General features: G+C 48.8%; 1 protein-coding gene across 1 annotated transcript in view; it reads right to left on the bottom strand.

The window, feature by feature from the left end:
• Window positions 1-20,450, bottom strand: part of RASGRP2 (RAS guanyl releasing protein 2) — a 432,595-nt gene extending 412,145 nt beyond the window's left edge. The window contains exon 1 of the mRNA XM_063945210.1: window positions 20,137-20,450. The gene's annotated coding sequence lies outside the window, so the exon portion shown is untranslated. The remainder of the gene's footprint in view (window positions 1-20,136) is intronic.
• Window positions 20,451-21,387: the final 937 nt, after the last annotated feature.

Raw genomic sequence — 21,387 nt, 5'->3', positions numbered from 1 at the left:
TTTTCCATCCCAGCTGTTGCTGTGGATACGAGGTCCCAGAGACCATCCCCAAACAATTCCTCACCCTTATAAGGCAGAATCTCCATGTGCCTTTTATAGGCAGCATCACCTGTCCACTGCCGGGTTTCTAATACCCTCCTGGCAGAATGGACATTGCATTTATTCTGGATGCCAGCCGGCAATTATCCCTCTGTGCATCCTTTATATATAAGACGACGTCTTTAATATGCTCTATGTTAGCAAACTATTATCCCTGTCTTAGAGTATTAATATTATCTGACAGGGTATCAGACCACGCTGCAGCAGCACTATTTATGCTGAGGCAATTGCAGGTCTTAGTATATAACCCGAGTGTGTATATACAGACTTCAGGATAGCCTCCTGGTTTTTATCAGCAGGCTCCTTCAAGGTGGCCGTATCCTAAGACGGCAGTGCCACCTTTTTTGACAAACGTGTGAGCGCCTTATCCACCCTAAGGGATATCTCCCAACGTGACCTATCCTCTGGCGGGAAAGGGTATGCCATCAGTAACTTTTTAGAAATTACCAGTTTCTTATTGGGGGAACCCACGCTACTTTACACACTTCATTCATTCATCTGATGGGGGAACAAAACACTGGCTGCTTTTTCTCCCCAAATATAAAACCCCTTTTATGTGGTACTTGGGTTCATGTCAGAAATGCGTAACACATTTTTCATTGCCGAGATCATGTAACGGATGTTCCTAGTGGATTGTGTATATGTCTCAACCTCGTCGACACTGGAGTCAGACTCCGTGTCGACATCTGTGTCTGCCATCTGAGGTAACGGGCGCTTTTTTGAGCCCCTGATGGCCTTTCAGACGCCTGGGCAGGCGCGGGCTGAGAAGCCGGCTGTCCCACAGCTGTTTTACGTCATCCAGCCTTGTAAGGAGTTGACATTGTCGGTTAATACCTTCCACCTATCCATCCACTCTGGTGTCGGCCCCACAGGGGACGACATCCCATTTATCGGACTCTGCTCCACCTCCACGTAACCTTCCTCATCCCACATGTCGACACAGCCGTACCGACACACAGCACACACACAGGGAATGCTCTGACTGAGGACAGGACCCCACAAAGTCCTTTGGGGAGACAGAGAGAGAGTATGCCAGCACACACCAGAGCGCTATATAATGCAGGGATTAACACTATAACTGAGTGATTTTTCCCCCATAGCTGCTTGTATAAACCATATTGCGCCTAAATTTAGTGCCCCCCCCTCTCTTTTTAACCCTTTGAGCCTGAAAACTACAGGGGAGAGCCAGGGAGCTTCCTTCCAGCGGAGCTGTGAGGGAGAAAAGGCGCCAGTGTGCTGAGGGAGATAGCTCCGCCCCTTTTTCGGCTGACTTTTCTCCCGCTTTTTTATGGATTCTGGCAGGGGTATTTATCACATATATAGCCTCTGGGGCTATATATTGTGATATATTTGCCAGCCAAGGTGTATTTATTGCTTCTCAGGGCGCCCCCCCAGCGCCCTGCACCCTCAGTGACCGGAGTGTGAAGTGTGTATGAGGAGCAATGGCGCACAGCTGCAGTGTTGTGCGCTACCTTGGTGAAGACTGATGTCTTCTGCCGCCGATTTTCCGGATTCTTCTTGCTTCTGGCTCTGTAAGGGGGCCGGCGGCGCGGCTCCGGGACCGAACACCAATGGCCGGTTCCATGCGGTCGATCCCTCTGGAGCTAATGGTGTCCAGTAGCCTAAGAAGCCCAAGCTACCACCAGTTAGGTAGGTTCGCTTCTTCTCCCCTTAGTCCCTCGCTGCAGTGAGTCTGTTGCCAGCAGATCTCACTGTAAAATAAAAAACCTAAAATATACTTTCTCTCTAGGAGCTCAGGAGAGCCCCTAGTGTGCATCCAGCTCAGCCGGGCACAGGATTCTAACTGAAGTCTGGAGGAGGGTCATAGTGGGAGGAGCCAGTGCACACCAGGTAGTCCTAAATCTTTCTTAGCTGTGCCCAGTCTCCTGCGGAGCCGCTATTCCCCATTGTCCTTACGGAGTCCCCAGCATCCACTAGGACGTCAGAGAAAAGAGTAAACACAGATGTTTGACAATAAATGGCTTCACCCAACCACTAGCCATGAGTGAAAGAAAAGTTTGTGAGCTATCATTCATATTCTCTGACAAATGGCCAGAAAATCACAAATTCTGCTAGGCTTTGTAAACGTATGAGCACAACTGTATTTTATATATATATATATATATATATATATATATATATATATATATATATATATATATATATATATATATATATATATATATATATATATATACACACACATACATACACTGCTCAAAAAAATAAAGGGAACACTTAAACAACACAATGTAACTCCAAGTCAATCACACTTCTGTGAAATCAAACTGTCCACTTAGTAAGCAACACTGATTGACAATCAATTTCACATGCTGTTGTGCAAATGGAATAGACAACAGGTGGAAATTATAGGCAATTAGCAAGACACCCCCAATAAAGGAGTTGTTCTGCAGGTGGTGACCACAGACCACTTCTCAACTCCTATGCTTTCTGGCTGATGTTTTGGTCACTTTTGAAAGCTGGCGGTGCTTTCACTCTAGTGGTAGCATGAGAAGGAGTCTACAACCCACACAAGTGGCTCAGGTAGTGCAGCTCATCCAGGTTGGCACATCAATGCAAGCTGTGGCAAGAAGGTTTGCTGTGTCTGTCAGCGTAGTGTCCAGAGCATGGAGGCTCCAGGAGGGAAACAGACTCCATGAGGGTGGTATGAAAGCCCGACGTCCACAGGTGGGGGTTGTGCTTACAGCCCAACACCGTGCAGGACGTTTACATTTGCCAGAGAACACCAAAATTGGCAAATTCGCCACTGGCGCCCTGTGCTCTTCACAGATGAAAGCAGGTTCTCACTGAGCACGTGACAGAGTCTGGAGACGCCAAGGAGAACGTTCTGCTGCCTGCAACATCCTCCAGCATGACTGGTTTGGCAGTGGGTCAGTAATGGTGGGGGGTGGCATTCTTTGGGGGGCCGCACAGCCCTCCATGTGCTCACCAGAGGTAGCCTGACTGCCATTAGGTACCGAGATGAGATCCTCAGACCCCTTGTGAGACCATATGCTGGTTCGGTTGGCCCTGGGTTCCTCCTAATGCAAGACAATGCTAGACCTTATGTGGCTGGAGTGTGTCAGCAGTTCCTGCAAGACGAAGGCATTGATGCTATGGACTGGCCCGCCCGTTCCCCAGACCTGAATCCAATTGAGCACATCTGGGACATCATGTCTCGCTCCATCCACCAATGCCACGTTGCACCACAGACTGTCCAGGAGTTGGCGGATGCTTTAGTCCAGGTCTGGGAGGAGATCCTTCAGGAGACCATCCGCCACCTCATCAGGAGCATGCCCAGGTGTTGTAGAGAGGTCATACAGGCACGAGGAGGCCACAGACACTACTGAGCCTCATTTTGACTTGTTTTAAGGACATTACATCAAAGTTGGATCAGCCTGTAGTGTGTTTTTCCACTTTAATTTTGAGGGTGACTCCAGCAACGATCAGGTAATTTAAAAGTAATTAGGAGCCTTACTGTAGGGCTTAATGTGTAATGGGCATTGCGGTGTGTGGCATAATGTATAACGGCCATTGCAATGTGTGGTATAATGCATCATGGAGATTGTGGTATGTGGTATAATGTATAACAGGCATTGTGGTGTGTGTCATAATGTGTCATAGGCATGACGGTGTGTGTTATACTGTATCACAGGCATGGTATGTGGTATAATGTCTCAGAGGCATTGCAATGTGTGGCATAAAGTATAATGGGCATTGTGGTGTGTGTCAATGTGTCACAGGCATGACGGTGTGGGGTATACTGTATCACACACATACACCATACTCCCCTGTGTCAAACATTTCACACACACACACACACACACACACACACACACACCTTCTCTCTCCCCACCACCAGTTAAAAAAATAAAATCAGCACAGAGCCTCCCCTGGCCAGCGTGATAAGCAAGCCACCCGCATCTGACACACACCACGGATATTTATTCACAGTTATGGCTAGAATCAAGTTGCATACCCTACAAAAATTTACACATAAAAATCGGTACAAATTAAAAAAGGGGTCGTGGCCACGGGTCACGACCCTTTTAAGATACTTTCAATGGAAGTTTGGAGAGTCAAAAAACGGTAGAGACCATAACAAAAAAGGTACTGTAACTGCCAAAAAGGTACAGTTGGAGGATATGAAGTTGGAGAAAGGACGACTGATGTCACCAGGAGGGTGGAGCCACGCCACCAGGGGGAGGAGCAATGCCTGAACAGGGTACCCGAAATGTACCCTCACGGGCTCGCTTTGCTCGCCACACTTCGGACATGGTGGCTCGCGTCACTAAAGGGAGTAGTTGGTGGCGTGCATAGTGACAGAACTATCCCGCTGCCCTAGCTCCTCCCCCTGGTGACATGGCTCCTCACCCTGACGTCAGAGGTCCTTTAGCCCACTTGATTCTAGCATCTACCATTTATTCACTAGCACATACGGCCAGCTCTCTTGCAAAGCACCACTGGGAGATCTGCCTGGGAGGAGCTGTATGTCGCTTCTGCAGCTAGCCGCTAGCTCCCCCTACGTTCAGTCAGCCAGCCTCTCACTGAAATAGGAGGCAGCTGGAAGCTGCCGGCAACCTCAGGGCCTGCCTGAGGCTCTGTGAAAATATATAAAAAAATAAGTCCGCTGCACCAATATATTAGTGGCCAGGGGGGGGTTTCTAGGTACTCGGAACCCCCGCTGCGTGCGCATATGCAGAGCCTATGACATTCTCCCCATTTCCAATCAAAGGGGTCGAACTTATTAGCCACAGTGATATCACGGGTGTGAATCAATGCAACTGTTGCTGCACTTTATGGCAGCCCGAATTCACATAAAAGTGCACGATCGGGTGCTGTTGCCGGCGTTTAAACACAGCGGGTAATAGGATAGACCCCTAAGTCAGAGATTCATTTAAGTGCAAGTTGCCTTGTACACTGTTTTACTGAGGCTAAAGTTCCAAAATGAATTCAATGAGAACTGCACTTGGAAAGGGGTTATCCCTATTTTGTTCGTACATCAAGCGGTGAAACAAAATTAAAGAAATAAGGAGGTGGGGGGGGGGATGAGCAAGAAGTTAGCTAAGAGGATCACATGGATCACATTTGTAAAGCTGCTTGCAGGCAGATTTGCAATTGTGATCCACAGTAATGCAAATGCTGTAGGAGGTGTTAAACACCTTATTGCTGCATTTGTGATCCCATCGCTGCAATTAGGTCGCAGCCTAGGACCAACTTCACAATCATTGGCTTGCTGTCGAAGGGGGCCTTGCGTCAGAGCCGTAACTACGTGTGTGCCAAGGGGGCTTGGCACACAGCGCAGTTGCCCTGGGGGCGCACGGCCAGCGGCATGTAATGAGTCAAATTGACTCATTACATGCCGCCTCTGTGTGCGCCGTGCGCCGCGCTGGAGGAGAGAGACCAGCGCCGGAGGCAGCGGACAAGGAGGAGGAGGGAGGGGGAGCAGGGAGCCGCAGCAGCGCTATGTTATTGGTAGTAAGCGCCGCTGCAGCATCCCCCTCTCCTTCCGTATTGGCTGCCCGGCAGCCAATACAGAAGGAGAGGGGGATGCTGCAGCGGCGCTTACTACCAATAACATAGCGCTGCTGCGGCTCCCTGCTCCCCCTCCCTCCTCCTCCTTCTCATCTCACTGCCGCCACCGAGGGAGCAGCACGAGGAGCCTGTCAGCGGGGAGAAGGTAAGTATATTCCCCCCCTCTCTCTCTCTCTCTCTCTCTCTGTCTCTCTCTCTCTCTCTCTCTGTCTCTCTCTCTGTCTCTCTCTCGGACACCGCCTGCCGCAATGTGTAAAAAATGGGACTGGCTGCCGCAATGTGTAAAAAATGGGACTGGCTGCCGCAATGTGTAAAAAATGGGGATGGCTTCCGCAATGTGTAAAAAAATAAGAATTTACTTACCGATAATTCTATTTCTCATAGTCCGTAGTGGATGCTGGGAACTCCGTAAGGACCATGGGGAATAGCGGCTCCGCAGGAGACTGGGCACAAAAGTAAAAGCTTTTTGACTAGCTGGTGTGCACTGGCTCCTCCCCCTATGACCCTCCTCCAAGCCTCAGTTAGGATACTGTGCCCGGACGAGCGTACATAATAAGGAAGGATCTTGAATCCCGGGTAAGACTCATACCAGCCACACCAATCACACCGTACAACTTGTGATCTGAACCCAGTTAACAGTATGATAAACGTAGGAGCCTCTGAAAAGATGGCTCACAACAATAAACAACCCGATTTTTGTAACAATAACTATATACAAGTATTGCAGACAATCCGCACTTGGGATGGGCGCCCAGCATCCACTACGGACTATGAGAAATAGAATTATCGGTAAGTAAATTCTTATTTTCTCTGACGTCCTAGTGGATGCTGGGAACTCCGTAAGGACCATGGGGATTATACCAAAGCTCCCAAACGGGCGGGAGAGTGCGGATGACTCTGCAGCACCGAATGAGAGAACTCCAGGTCCTCCTCAGCCAGGGTATCGAATTTGTAAAATTTAACAAACGTGTTTGCCCCTGACCAAGTAGCTGCTCGGCAAAGTTGTAAAGCCGAGACCCCTCGGGCAGCCGCCCAAGATGAGCCCACCTTCCTTGTGGAATGGGCTTTTACAGATTTTGGCTGTGGCAGGCCTGCCACAGAATGTGCAAGCTGAATCGTACTACAAATCCAACGAGCAATCGTCTGCTTAGAAGCAGGAGCACCCAGCTTGTTGGGTGCATACAGGATAAACAGCGAGTCAGATTTTCTGACTCCAGCCGTCCTGGAAACATATATTTTCAGGGCCCTGCCTACGTCCAGCAACTTGGAGTCCTCCAAGTCCCTAGTAGCCGCAGGCACCACAATAGGCTGGTTCATGTGAAACGCTGAAACCACCTTAGGGAGAAATTGAGGGCGAGTCCTCAGTTCTGCCCTGTCTGAATGAAAAATTAGGTAAGGGCTTTTATATGATAAAGCCGCCAATTCTGAGACACGCCTGGCTGAAGCCAGGGCTAACAGCATGACCACTTTCCATGTGAGATATTTTAATTCCACACTGGTGAGTGGTTCAAACCAATGTGACTTTAGGAGACTCAACACTACATTGAGATCCCAAGGTGCCACTGGAGGCACAAAAGGAGGCTGTATATGCAGTACCCCTTTGACAAACGTCTGAACTTCAGGCACTGAAGCCAGTTCTTTTTGGAAGAATATTGACAGGGCCGAAATTTGAACCTTAATGGACCCTAATTTTAGGCCCATAGATAGTCCTGTTTGCAGGAAATGCAGGAAACGACCCAGTTGAAATTCCTCTGTAGGGGCCTTCTTGGCCTCACACCACGCAACATATTTTCGCCAAATGCGGTGATAATGTTTCGCGGTTACATCCTTCCTGGCCTTGATCAGGGTAGGGATGACTTCATCTGGAATGCCTTTTTCCTTCAGGATCCGGCGTTCAACCTCCATGCCGTCAAACGCAGCCGCGGTAAGTCTTGGAACAGACAAGGTCCCTGCTGGAGCAGGTCCTTTCTTAGAGGTAGAGGCCACGGGTCCTCCGTGAGCATCTCTTGGAGTTCCGGGTACCAAGTCCTCCTTGACCAATCCGGAGCCACGAGTATAGTTCTTACTCCTCTCCTTCTTATGATTCTCAATACTTTGGGTATGAGAGGCAGAGGAGGGAACACATACACTGACTGGTACACCCACGGTGTTACCAGAGCGTCCACCGCTATCGCCTGAGGGTCCCTTGACCTGGCGCAATATCTGTCTAGTTTCTTGTTGAGACGAGACGCCATCATGTCCACCTTTGGTTTTTCCCAACGGTTTACAATCACGTGGAAGACTTCTGGGTGAAGTCCCCACTCCCCTGGGTGGAGGTCGTGTCTGCTGAGGAAGTCTGCTTCCCAGTTGTCCACTCCCGGAATGAACACCGCTGACAGTGCTGTCACATAATTTTCCGCCCAGCGAAGAATTCTTGCAGCTTCTGCCATTGCCCTCCTGCTTCTTGTGCCGCCCTGTCTGTTTACGTGGGCGACTGCCGTGATGTTGTCCGATTGGATCAATACCGACTGACCCTGAAGCAGAGGCCTTGCTTGAAGAGACGTTTCCATGCTTGACCACAAGCCCTGGAAATTTTTTCCCTGTGTGACTGCTCCCCAGCCTCTCAGGCTGGCATCCGTGGTCACCAGAATCCAGTCCTGAATGCCGAATCTGCGGCCCTCTAGAAGATGAGCACTCTGCAACCACCACAGGAGAGACACCCTTGTCCTTGGAGATAGGGTTATCCGCTGATGCATCTGAAGATGCGATCCGGACCATTTGTCTAGCAGATCCCACTGAAAAGTTCTTGCATGGAATCTTCCAAATGGAATCGCTTCGTAAGAAGCCACCATCTTTCCCAGGACCCTTGTGCATTGATGCACTGACACTTGTCCTGGTTTCAGGAGGTTCCTGACTAGCTCTGATAACTCCCTGGCCTTCTCCTCCGGGAGAAACACCTTTTTCTGGACTGTGTCCAGAATCATCCCTAGGAACAGTAGACGTGTTGTTGGAATCAGCTGCGATTTTGGAATATTTAGAATCCACCCGTGCTGACGTAGCACTACATGAGATAGTGCTACTCCGACCTCTAACTGTTCCCTGGACCTTGCCCTGATCAGGAGATCGTCCAAGTAAGGGATAATTAAGACGCCTTTTCTTCGAAGAAGAATCATCATTTTGGCCATTACCTTGGTAAAGACCCGTGGTGCCGTGGACAATCCAAACGGCAGCGTCTGAAAATGATAATGACAGTTTTGTACTACAAACCTGAGGTACCCTTGGTGAGAAGGGTAGATTGGGACATGGAGATAAGCATCTTTGATGTCCAGAGACACCATATAGTCCCCTTCTTCCAGGTTCGCTATCACTGCTCTGAGTGACTCCATCTTGAATTTGAACCTTTTTATGTAAGTGTTCAATGATTTCAGATTTAAAATCGGTCTCACCGAGCCGTCCGGCTTCGGTACCACAAACAGCGTGGAGTAATACCCCTTTCCCTGTTGTAGGAGGGGTACCTTGATTATCACCTGCTGGGAATACAGCTTGTGAATAGCTTCCAGTACTGCCTCCCTGTCGGAGGGAGACGTTGGTAGAGCAGACTTCAGGAACCGGCGAGGGGGAGACGTCTCGAATTCCAATTTGTACCCCTGTGATACTACCTGCAGGATCCAGGGGTCCACTTGCGAGTGAGCCCACTGCGCGTTGAAATTTTTGAGACGGGCCCCCACCGTGCCTGAGTCCGCTTGTAAAGCCCCAGCGTCATGCTGAAGACTTGGCAGAAGCGGGGGAGGGCTTCTGATCCTGGGAAGAGGCTGCCTGCTGCAGTCTTTTTCCCCTTCCTCTGCCCCGGGGCAGAAATGAGTGGCCTTTTGCCCGCTTGCCCTTATGGGGACGAAAGGACTGAGTTTGAAAAGACGGTGTCTTTTTCTGCTGAGAGGTGACCTGGGGTAAAAAGGTGGATTTCCCAGCCGTCGCCGTGGCCACCAGGTCCGATAGACCGACCACAAATAACTCCTCCTCTTTATACGGCAAAACTTCCATATGCCGTTTGGAATCCGCATCACCTGACCACTGTCGTGTCCATAAACTTCTTCTGGCAGAAATGGACAGCGCACTTACTCTTGATGCCAGGGTGCAAATATCCCTCTGTGCATCTCGCATATATAGTAATGCATCCTTTAAATGCTCTATAGTCAATAATATACTGTCCCTATCCAGGGTATCAATATTTTCAGTCAGGGAATCCGACCAAGCCACTCCAGCGCTGCACATCCAGGCTGAGGCGATTGCTGGTCGTAGTATAACACCAGTATGTGTGTATATACCCTTTAGAAAGCTGGAAAATATCCTATCAGCTGGTTCCTTGAGGGCGGCCGTATCAGGAGACGGCAACGCCACTTGTTTTGATAAGCGTGTGAGCGCCTTATCTACCCTAGGGGGTGTTTCCCAACGCGCCCTAACCTCTGGCGGGAAAGGGTATAATGCCAATAATTTATTAGAAATCAGCAGTTTTTTATCGGGGGAAACCCACGCTTTGTCACACACCTCATTTAATTTATCTGATTCAGGAAAAACTATGGGTAGTTTTTTCACACCCCACATAATACCCCTTTTTGTGGTACTTGTAGTATCAGAAATGTTCAAAGCCTCCTTCATTGCCGTGATCATGTAACGTGTGGCCCTACTGGACATTACGTTTGTCTCGTCACCGTCGACGCTGGAGTCAGTATCCGTGTCTGGGTCTGTGTCGACCATCTGAGGTAACGGGCGCTTTAGAGCCCCTGACGGTGTTTGAGACGCCTGGACAGGCACTAACTGATTTGCCGGCTGTCTCATGTCGTCAACAGTTTTTTGCAAAGTGCTGACACTGTCACGTAATTCCTTCCATACGACCATCCAGTCAGGTGTCGACTCCCTAGGGGGTGACATCACTATTACAGGCAATTGCTCCGCCTCCACATCATTTTCCTCCTCATACATGTCGACACAATCGTACCGACACACAGCACACACACAGGGAATGCTCTGATAGAGGACAGGACCCCACGAGCCCTTTGGGGAGACAGAGGGAGAGTTTGCCAGCACACACCAGAGCGCTATATATATATACAGGGATAACCTTATATAAGTGTTTCTCCCTTCTATAGCTGCTGTATTTGTATTATCTGCCAATTAGTGCCCCTCCTCTCTTGTTTTACCCTGATTCTGTAGCAGGACTGCAGGGGAGCGTCAGGGAGCCGTCCTTCCAGCGGAGCTGTGAGGGAAAATGGCGCTTGTGTGCTGAGGAGATAGGCTCCGCCCCCTTTTCGGCGGCCTTTTCTCCCGCTTTTTTTTTTTTAAACTGGCAGGGGTTAAATGCATCCATATAGCCCAGGAGCTATATGTGATGCATTTCTTTAGCCATATAAGGTTTAAAACGTGTTTTATTGCGTCTCAGGGCGCTCCCCCCCAGCGCCCTGCACCCTCAGTGAACGGAGTGTGAAGTGTGCTGAGAGCAATGGCGCACAGCTGCAGTGCTGTGCGCTACCTTATTGAAGACAGGAACGTCTTCTGCCGCCGATTTTACCGGACCTCTTCGCTCTTCTGGCTCTGTAAGGGGGCCGGCGGCGCGGCTCCGGGACCCATCCAAGCTGAGCCTGTGATCGTCCCTCTGGAGCTAATGTCCAGTAGCCAAGAAGCCCAATCCACTCTGCATGCAGGTGAGTTCGCTTCTTCTCCCCTTAGTCCCACGATGCAGTGAGCCTGTTGCCAGCAGGTCTCACTGAAAATAAAAAACCTATTTAAACTTTTACTCTAAGCAGCTCAGGAGAGCTACCTAGCATGCACCCTTCTCGGCCGGGCACAAAAATCTAACTGAGGCTTGGAGGAGGGTCATAGGGGGAGGACCCAGTGCACACCAGCTAGTCAAAAAGCTTTTACTTTTGTGCCCAGTCTCCTGCGGAGCCGCTATTCCCCATGGTCCTTACGGAGTTCCCAGCATCCACTAGGACGTCAGAGAAATGGGACTGGCTGCCGCAATGTGTAAAAAGGGGGACTGGCTGCCGCAATGTGTAAAAAATGGGACTGGCTGCCGCAATGTGTAAAAAATGGGGATGGCTGCCGCAATGTGTAAAAAATGGGACTGGCTGCCGCAATGTGTAAAAATGGGACTGGCTGCCGCAATGTGTAAAAATGGGACTGGCTGCCGCAATGTGTAAAAAGGGGACTGGCTGCCGCAATGTGTAAAATGGGACTGGCTGCCGCAATGTGTAAAAAATGGGGACTGGCTGCCGCAATGTGTAAAATGGGGTCCTGGCTGCCGCAATGTGTAAAATGGGACTGGCTGCCGCAATGTGTAAAAAGGGGGACTGGCTGCCGCAATGTGTAAAATGGGACTGGCTGCCGCAATGTGTAAAAAATGGGGACTGGCTGCCGCAATGTGTAAAATGGGGTCCTGGCTGCCGCAATGTGTAAAAAGGGGGACTGGCTGCCGCAATGTGTAAAAAGGGGGACACTGTCTGCTGTAATGTATAAAAGGGGCTCTACCTGGTGTAGTGGCGCTACTGTGCAGCGTAATTTGAATAATGTAGACTACTGTGCACCGTAGTATGAATTGCTATTATTTTGTGGCCTCGCCCCTTCCCCGTGAAGCCACGCCCCTAGAAATTTTTTGCGCGCCTACGGCGCGCTCTGTCCCTATCTTACATGGGGGGGCGCCACTGTCGTTTCTTGCACACAGCGCTAAAATGCCTAGTTACGGCACTGCCTTGCGTGGCCAAGAAATCAGCGTCTGAGACACAGACATTGGCCTCGCCTCAATTGCACCTCAATTTTTGCCCTGCATGGACATTTGATTTCATCAGCCAATCAGAGGTGTCAAATCTCATCCCTTACGGTTAAGAAGAAACATTTTGCACTGTACTTTAGTGGAAAAGGGCTATTCTAAGAAAATGAGTAAAAATATCCCATCCTCACTGTAAAAAAAATCTGTAGCCGTGTATCTTAGGAGATTTCAACATGGGACAAGTTAATTTTTTGGCTCTCATGGGTTTTCATGAAAAAAAAAAATAATAATCATAATAATAATAATAATAATAATAAATAATAAGATTTTACTTACCGATAAATCTATTTCTCGTAGTCCGTAGTGGATGCTGGGGACTCCGTCAGGACCATGGGGATTAGCGGCTCCGCAGGAGACAGGGCACAAAACTAAAGCTTTAGGATCAGGTGGTGTGCACTGGCTCCTCCCCCCATGACCCTCCTCCAAGCCTCAGTTAGGACACTGTGCCCGGACGAGCGTACACAATAAGGAAGGATATTGAATCCCGGGTAAGACTCATACCAGCCACACCAATCACACCGTATAACTTGTGATCTGAACCCAGTTAACAGTATGACAAACGTAGGAGCCTCTGAACAGACGGCTCACAACAATAACAACCCGATTTTTTTGTAACAACAACTATGTACAAGTATTGCAGACAATCCGCACTTGGGATGGGCGCCCAGCATCCACTACGGACTACGAGAAATAGATTTATCGGTAAGTAAAATCTTATTTTCTCTGACGTCCTAAGTGGATGCTGGGGACTCCGTCAGGACCATGGGGATTATACCAAAGCTCCCAAACGGGCGGGAGAGTGCGGATGACTCTGCAGCACCGAGTGAGAGAACTCCAGGTCCTCCTCAGCCAGGGTGTGCCCCTGACCAAGTAGCAGCTCGGCAAAGTTGTAAAGCCGAGACCCCTCGGGCAGTCGCCCAAGATGAGCCCACCTTCCTTGTGGAATGGGCATTTATATATATTTTGGCTGTGGCAGTCCTGCCACAGAATGTGCAAGCTGAATTGTACTACACATTCAACTAGCAATCGTCTGCTTAGAAGCAAGAGCACCCAGTTTTTTGGGTGCATACAGGATAACAGCAAGTCAGTTTTCCTGACTCCAGCCGTCCTGGAAATCTATATTTTCAGGGCCCTGACGACATCTAGCAACCTGGAGTCCTCCAAGTCTCTAGTAGCCGCAGGTACCACAATAAGCTGGTTCAGATGAAACGCTGACACCAACTTAGGGAGAAACTGGGGACGAGTCCGCAGCTCTGCCCTGTCCGAATGGACAATCAGATATGGGCTTTTGTGAGACAAAGCCGCCAATTCTGACACTCGCCTGGCCGAGGCCAGGGCCAACATCATGGTCACTTTCCATGTGAGATATTTCAAATCCACAGATTTGAGCGGTTTAAACCAACGTGATTTGAGGAATCCCAGGACTACGTTGAGATCCCACAGTGCCACTGGAGGCACAAAAGGGGGTTGTATATGCAGTACTCCCTTGTCAAATTTCTGGACTTCAGGAACTGAAGCCAATTCTTTCTGGAAGAAAATCGACAGGGCCGAAATTTGAACCTTAATGGACCCCAATTTGAGGCCCATAGACACTCCTGTTTGCAGGAAATGCAGGAATCGACCGAGTTGAAATTTCTTCGTGGGGCCTTCCTGGCCTCACACCACGCAACATATTTTCGCCACATGTGGTGATAATGTTGTGCGGTCACCTCCTTCCTGGCTTTGACCAGGGTAGGAATGACCTCTTCCGGAATGCCTTTTTCCCTTAGGATCCGGCGTTCAACCGCCATGCCGTCAAACGCAGCCGCGGTAAGTCTTGGAACAGACATGGTACTTGCTGAAACAAGTCCCTTCTTATCGGCAGAGGCCCTGAGTCCTCTGTGAGCATCTCTTGAAGTTCCGGGTACCAAGTCCTTCTTGGCCCATCCGGAGCCACGAGTATAGTTCTTACTCCTCTACGTCTTATAATTCTCAGTACCTTTGGTATGAGAAGCAGAGGAGGGAACACATACACCGACTGGTACACCCCTGGTGTTACCAGAACGTCCACAGCTATTGCCTGAGGGTCTCTTGACCTGGCGCAATACCTGTCCAGTTTTTTGTTCAGGCGGGACGCCATCATGTCCACCTTTGGTCTTTCCCAACGGTGCACAATCATGTGGAAAAAACTTCTCGATGAAGTCCCCACTCTCCCTGGTGGAGGTCGTGCTGAGGAAGTCTGCTTCCCAGTTGTCCACTCCCGGAATGAAAAACTGCTGACAGTGCTATCACATGATTTTCCGACCAGCGAAGAATCCTTGCAGTTTCTGCCATTGTCCTCCTGCTTCTTGTGCCGCCCTGTCTGTTTACGTGGGCGACTGCCGTGATGTTGTCCCACTGGATCAATACCGGCTGACCTTGAAGCAGAGGTCTTGCTAAGCTTAGAGCATTGTAAATTGCTCTTAGCTCCAGTATATTTATGCGGAGAGAAGTCCCCAGACTTGATCACACTCCCTGGAAATTTTTTCCCTGTGTGACTGCTCCCCAGCCTTTCAAGCTGGAATCCGTGGTCACCAGGACCCAGTCCTGAATGCATAACTGTGGCCCTTTAGTAGATGAGCACTCTGCAGCCACCACAGAAGAGACACCCTTGTCCTTGGAGACAGGGTTATCCGCTGATGCATCTGAAGATGCGATCCGGACCATTTGTCCAGCAGATCCCACTGAAAAGTTCTTGCGTGAAATCTGCCGAATGGAATCGCTTCGTAAGAAGCCACCATTTTTCCCAGGACCCTTGTGCAATGATGCACTGACACTTTTCCTGGTTTTTGGAGGTTCCTGACTAGCTCGGATAACTCCCTGGCTTTCTCCTCCGGGAGAAACACCTTTTTCTGGACTGTGTCCAGAATCATCCCTAGGGACAGCAGACGTGTCGTCGGAGACAGCTGCGATTTTGGAATATTTAGAATCCACCCGTGCTGTCGTAGAACTACTTGAGATAGTGCTACTCAGACCTCCAACTGTTCTCTGGACCTTGCCCTTATCAGGAGATCGTCCAAGTAAGGGATAATTAAGACGCCTTTTCTTTGAAGAAGAATCATCATTTCGGCCATTACCTTGGTAAAGACCCGGGGTGCCGTGGACAATCCAAACGGCAGCGTCTGAAACTGATAGTGACAGTTTTGTACCACGAACCTGAGGTACCCTTTGTGAGAAGGGCAAATTTGGACATGGAGGTAAGCATCCTTGATGTCCAGGGACACCATATAGTCCCCTTCTTCCTGGTTCGCTATCACTGCTCTGAGTGACTCCATTTAGAATAGGTCTCACCGAGCCGTCTGGCTTCAGTACCACAATATAGTGTGGAATAATACCCCTTTACTTGTTGTAGGAGGGGTACTGTGATTATCACCTGCTGGGAATACAGCTTGTGAATTGTTTCCAATACTGCCTCCCTGTCGGAGGTAGACGTTGGTAAAGCAAACTTCAGGAACTTGCGAGGGGGAGACGTCTCGAATTTCCAATCTGTACCCCTGGGATACTACTTGTAGGATCCAGGGGTCCACTTGCGAGTGAGCCCACTGCGTGCTGAAACTCTTGAGACGACCCCCCACCGCACCTGTTTGTACGGCCCCAGCGTCATGCTGAGGACTTGGCAGAAGCGGTGGAAGGCTTCTGTTCCTGGGAATGGGCTGCCTGCTGCAGTCTTCTTCCCTTACCTCTATCCCTGGGCAGATATTATGGGGACGAAAGGACTGAGGCTGAAAAGACTATGTCTTTTTCTGCTGAGATGTGACTTGGGGTAAAAAAGGTGGATTTTCTAGCTGTTGCCGTGGCCACCAGGTCCGATGGACCGACCCCAAATAACTCCTCCCCTTTATACGGCAATACTTCCATGTGCCGTTTGGAATCTGCATCACCTGACCACTGTCGTGTCCATAAACATCGTCTGGCAGATATGGACATCGCACTTACTCTTGATGCCAGAGTTTCGCATATATAGAAATGCATCTTTTAAATGCTCTATAGTCAATAAAATACTGTCCCTGTCAAGGGTATCAATATTTCCAGACAGGGAATCCGACCAAGCCACCCCAGCGCTGCCCATCCAGGCTGAGGCGATCGCTGGTCGCAGTATAACACCAGTATGTGTGTATATACTTTTTAGGATATTTTCCAACCTCCTATCAGTTGGCTCCTTGAGGGCGTCCGTATCTGGAGACGGTAACGCCACTTGTTTTTATAAGCGTGTGAGCGCCTTATCCACCCTAAGGTGCGTTTCCCAACGCGCCATAACTTCTGGCGGGAAAGGGTATACCGCCAATAATTTTCTATCGGGGGAAACCCACGCATCATCACACACTTCATTTAATTTATCTGATTCAGGAAAAACCACATGTAGTTTTTTCACACTCCACATAATACCCTTTTTTGTGGTACTTGTAGTATCAGAAATATGTAACATCTCCTTCATTGCCCTTAACAAGTAACGTGTGGCCCTAAAGGAAAATACGTTTGTTTCTTCACCGTCGACACTGGAGTCAGTGTCCGTGTCTGTGTCGACCGACTGAGGTAAAAAGGACGTTTTAACGCCCCTGACGGTGTTTTAGACGCCTGGACAGGTACTAATTGGTTTGCTGGCCGTCTCATGTCGTCAACCGACCTTGCAGCGTGTTGACATTATCACGTAATTCCTTAAATAAGCCATCCATTCCGGTGTCGACTCCCTAGAGAGTGACATCACCATTACCGGCAATTGCTCCGCCTCCTCACCAACATCGTCCTCATACATGTCGACACACAAGTACCGACACACAGCACACACGCAGGGAATGCTCTGATAGAGGACAGGACCCCACTAGCCCTTTGGGGAGACAGAGGGAGAGTTTGCCAGCACACACCAAAAACGCTATATTATACAGGGACAACCTTTATATAAGTGTTTTTCCCTTATAGCATTTTAATATATATATACATATCGCCAAATAAGTGCCCCCCCTCTCTGTTTTAACCCTGTTTCTGTAGTGCAGTGCAGGGGAGAGCCTGGGAGCCTTCCCACCAGCATTTCTGTGAGGGAAAATGGCGCTGTGTGCTGAGGAGAATAGGCCCCGCCCCCTTTTCGGCAGGCTTCTTCTCCCGTTTTTCTGAGACCTGGCAGGGGTTAAATACATCCATATAGCCTCCAGGGGCTATATGTGATGTATTTTTAGCCAGAATAAGGTATTATACATTGCTGCCCAGGGCGCCCCCAGCAACGCCCTGCACCCTCCGTGACCGTTGGTGTGAAGTGTGTGACAACAATGGCGCACAGCTGCAGTGCTGTGCGCTACCTTCATGAAGACTGAAAAGCCTTCTGCCGCCGGTTTCTGGACCTTCAATCTTCAGCATCTGCAAGGGGGGTCGGCGGCGCGGCTCCGGGACGAACCCCAGGGTGAGACCTGTGTTCCGACTCCCTCTGGAGCTAATGGTGTCCAGTAGCCTAAGAAGCCAATCCATCCTGCACGCAGGTGAGTTGAACTTCTCTCCCCTAAGTCCCTCGATGCAGTGAGCCTGTTGCCAGCAGGACTCACTGAAAATAAGAAACCTAAAAACTTTTTCTAAGCAGCTCCTTAAGAGAGCCACCTAGATTGCACCCTGCTCGGACGGGCACAAAAACCTAACTGAGGCTTGGAGGAGGGTCATGGGGGGAGGAGCCAGTGCACACCACCTGATCCTAAAGCTTTAGTTTTGTGCCCTGTCTCCTGCGGAGCCGCTAATCCCCATGGTCCTGACGGAGTCCCCAGCATCCACTTAGGACGTCAGAGAAAATAATAATACAGGCACTTAATTTGGAGTTGAGGGAAATAATCAAGCAGAAGTTTCCTTTACAAAAAGTTGGTGGACTTGCCTTATCCTGTAGATGTCAACTAAAGTTTGTGACTCATTAGTGTCTGGTGGCTAAAGGTGGGTACTCACGGAGCGATATTCTAAGCAATCTGACTAGATTGCTTAGAATTTAAGCATTATCGCTCCGTGTGTACCCCCTACAGCGATAGCGCGCATCGCTTTCGCTGGTGCTAGATTGGCCTGCTGTGCTGAGCAGGGGGAGAGATGTGTGCTGAGCGGTTCGCTCAGCACACAGTTCTCCCACATCGGCCATCTATATGGACCTTAAAGGGGGATACACACGGAGAGATCCGCTCTTAAAATCAAAGCAATATGACTAGATTGCTTACATTTTAAGCACAGATCTCTGGTGTGTATGCCCCCCAGCAATAGCGATGCACGGCCCCGCGCATCACTATCACCGGTGCTAGATTCGCCTGCATGCAGGCATAATCTAGCACATCGCTCATTTCACCCACTGGGTGAAATGAGCAGCCCCCCGTGTCGTCCCCCCTCGCTCAGCACACATCGCGCTGTGCTGAGCGGAGGGGAGAGATGTGTGCTGTGCGGTCTGTGACAGATCGCTCAGCACACATCTCTATAGTGTGTACTGGCCTTAATCCCAACTAAACGATTGGGCACGATCCCGAAAAGTGCAGTTTGGGCGCCCAAACGGGTCACTTTTCACACATCAGCTCGCACCCCCAGCTCGCAAATTGTGGGTGGCACACACGCAATGCGTTCGCAGCGCATATGCAAATGGGCGATAATTGATCGATCTGCAGTTTTCCAATAATGCCTTATGGCTGGAGGAAGGAAGGTCTGATATGAAGCACACATTAGTTAGCAGATCAGTAAGTTTGATTACACCATCTTTGCAAAGGCAGGGATATCCCTAAAACCTGGACTGTTCAGGTGCCTTGAGGACCAAATTTGGGTACCACTGCTTTATTGTGTTTTGTAAAACACCTGCAGCTAAATGTAATAGCTGCCACATTCTGGAGGTTTACTGCTTTAAAAAAATGGGCAGATTCTCACAAAACTTAGTCCCACACCTCCGGAACTCAGATGCTATTACATTTAGCTGTGTCATAAAATATTCACAAAAAAACAGACAAGCCATAGCATCAGTCAGATCACAGGAGATATGTTTAGAAAATTTGTATTAAATTAATAATAAAAAACTTTGGGAATAACCATTAATAGGCAAAGTGGATAGGTTTGTGTTAGCAGTCTACAGTTTCATGTTAAAAAAAAAAACAAGTTTAACTTGAAAATTGTAAAATATTTGTTATTCGTTGCACTACAAAAGACAGTATAATTGTATAAAGAGTTTACAAACTTTAAACATCAAGTATACTCTGGCTTATATTTCACTGAGGTAGAACATGATATAAGCTTGATAACCTAATTATGTGGCAATTTGAAACTACTGTGAGCAAATCTGAGACCTACAATTAAGATGCACATGATCATTTAAAAAGCAACGGAAATAAGTAAATAGAATATGGTGACTTACCCATCCAAACTTCAACAGGTGAAAACACAAAGCAGCACAGAGCGCACATACCAATGCACAATAATAGTATTGTGCCTGCACCAGTACTGCAACACAAAGTGCACACACTACCACTACACAATACATCTGCACCAGTACAGCAACAAAGTGCACATAACACTACACAACATATATCTGCACCAGTACAGTTACACAATGTGCACACACCACTACACAATAACATATCTGCACCAGTACAGTAACAGAATGTGCACACACCACTACACAATAACAGTAACATATCTGCACCAGTACACCCATACATACATACATACATACATACATACATAGCCCTCACCTCTCAGCAGCAGTTGTGGCAGCGAACAGCTCCCCTCTGTCACTTTATCAACGCCCAAAACACCCTCCTCTGATACAAATTGAGTTACACTTCCTCCCAGTGCATCTGTCCAGGAAACAGCAACAGATAATCAACATAGTAGTGCATTTAACCCAAGCACAACAACATCCTCTTCTGCTGCCCGAGCGCAGCGCTCTTGTCGCTCTCCCCGTGTGGCCGCGTCCGCAGCTCTCTCTCTGTTCCCGCGTACCGGGTGACTGCTGCGAATTCTTACTGACGTTATCATAAGAGTTTACAGCGTGTCTGATGGGATCTCCTGACAAAACACATGGACTGTTATCGTCATTGCAGTACTACAAGACAGTTAGTGCTACTTGTTAGTAAATACTTTGGTACAGTACAGTACAACATTTCTTAGTAATATTCCATTAGAAGCAGGGTTGTCAGCTGGGCTGCCAACAGAAATTGTGGGGCCGGGGACTGAAAAAATAGCCAGCCCCCGCCCTGAAGAAAATAAATAATTAAAAGAGATATAGATAGATAGATATATATCTAGATAGATAGACGGTGTAATGGTTAGCATTACTGCCTCACAGCGCTGAGGTCATGGGTTTGATTCCCACCATGGCCCTAACTGTGTGGAGTTTGTATATTCTCCCTGAGCTTTCGTGGGTTTCCTCTGGGTACTCTGGTTTCCTTCCACAATCCAAAAATATACTGGTAGGTTAATTGGCTCCCTACTAATTAACCTTAGCGTGTACGTGTGGTAGGGAATATAGATTGTAAGCTCCACTGGGTCAGGGACTGATATGAATGGCCAAATACTCTCTGTAAAGCGCTGGGGAATGTGTGTGTGCGCTATCTAAATAACTGGTAATAAATTATAATACTAATTTACTTACCGATAATTCTATTTCTCGTAGTCCGTAGTGGATGCTGGGGACTCCGTAAGGACCATGGGGAATAGCGGCTCCGCAGGAGTCTGGGCACAAAAGTAAAGCTTTAGAACTACCTGGTGTGCACTGGCTCCTCCCCCTATGACCCTCCTCCAAGCCTCAGTTAGGATACTGTGCCCGGACGAGCGTACACAATAAGGAAGGATTTTGAATCCCGGGTAAGACTCATACCAGCCACACCAATCACACCGTACAACTCGTGATCTAAACCCAGTTAACAGCATGATAACAGAGGAGCCTCTAGAAAAGATGGCTCACTACAGCAATAACCCGATTTTTTGGTAACAATAACTAT

This window comes from Pseudophryne corroboree, chromosome 11, assembly GCF_028390025.1.
Source record: "Pseudophryne corroboree isolate aPseCor3 chromosome 11, aPseCor3.hap2, whole genome shotgun sequence".
Taxonomy (NCBI): Eukaryota; Metazoa; Chordata; class Amphibia; order Anura; family Myobatrachidae; genus Pseudophryne; species Pseudophryne corroboree.
The sequence above is the reverse complement of the archived record's forward strand: the minus strand, read 5'-3'. Positions and strand labels throughout refer to the sequence as shown.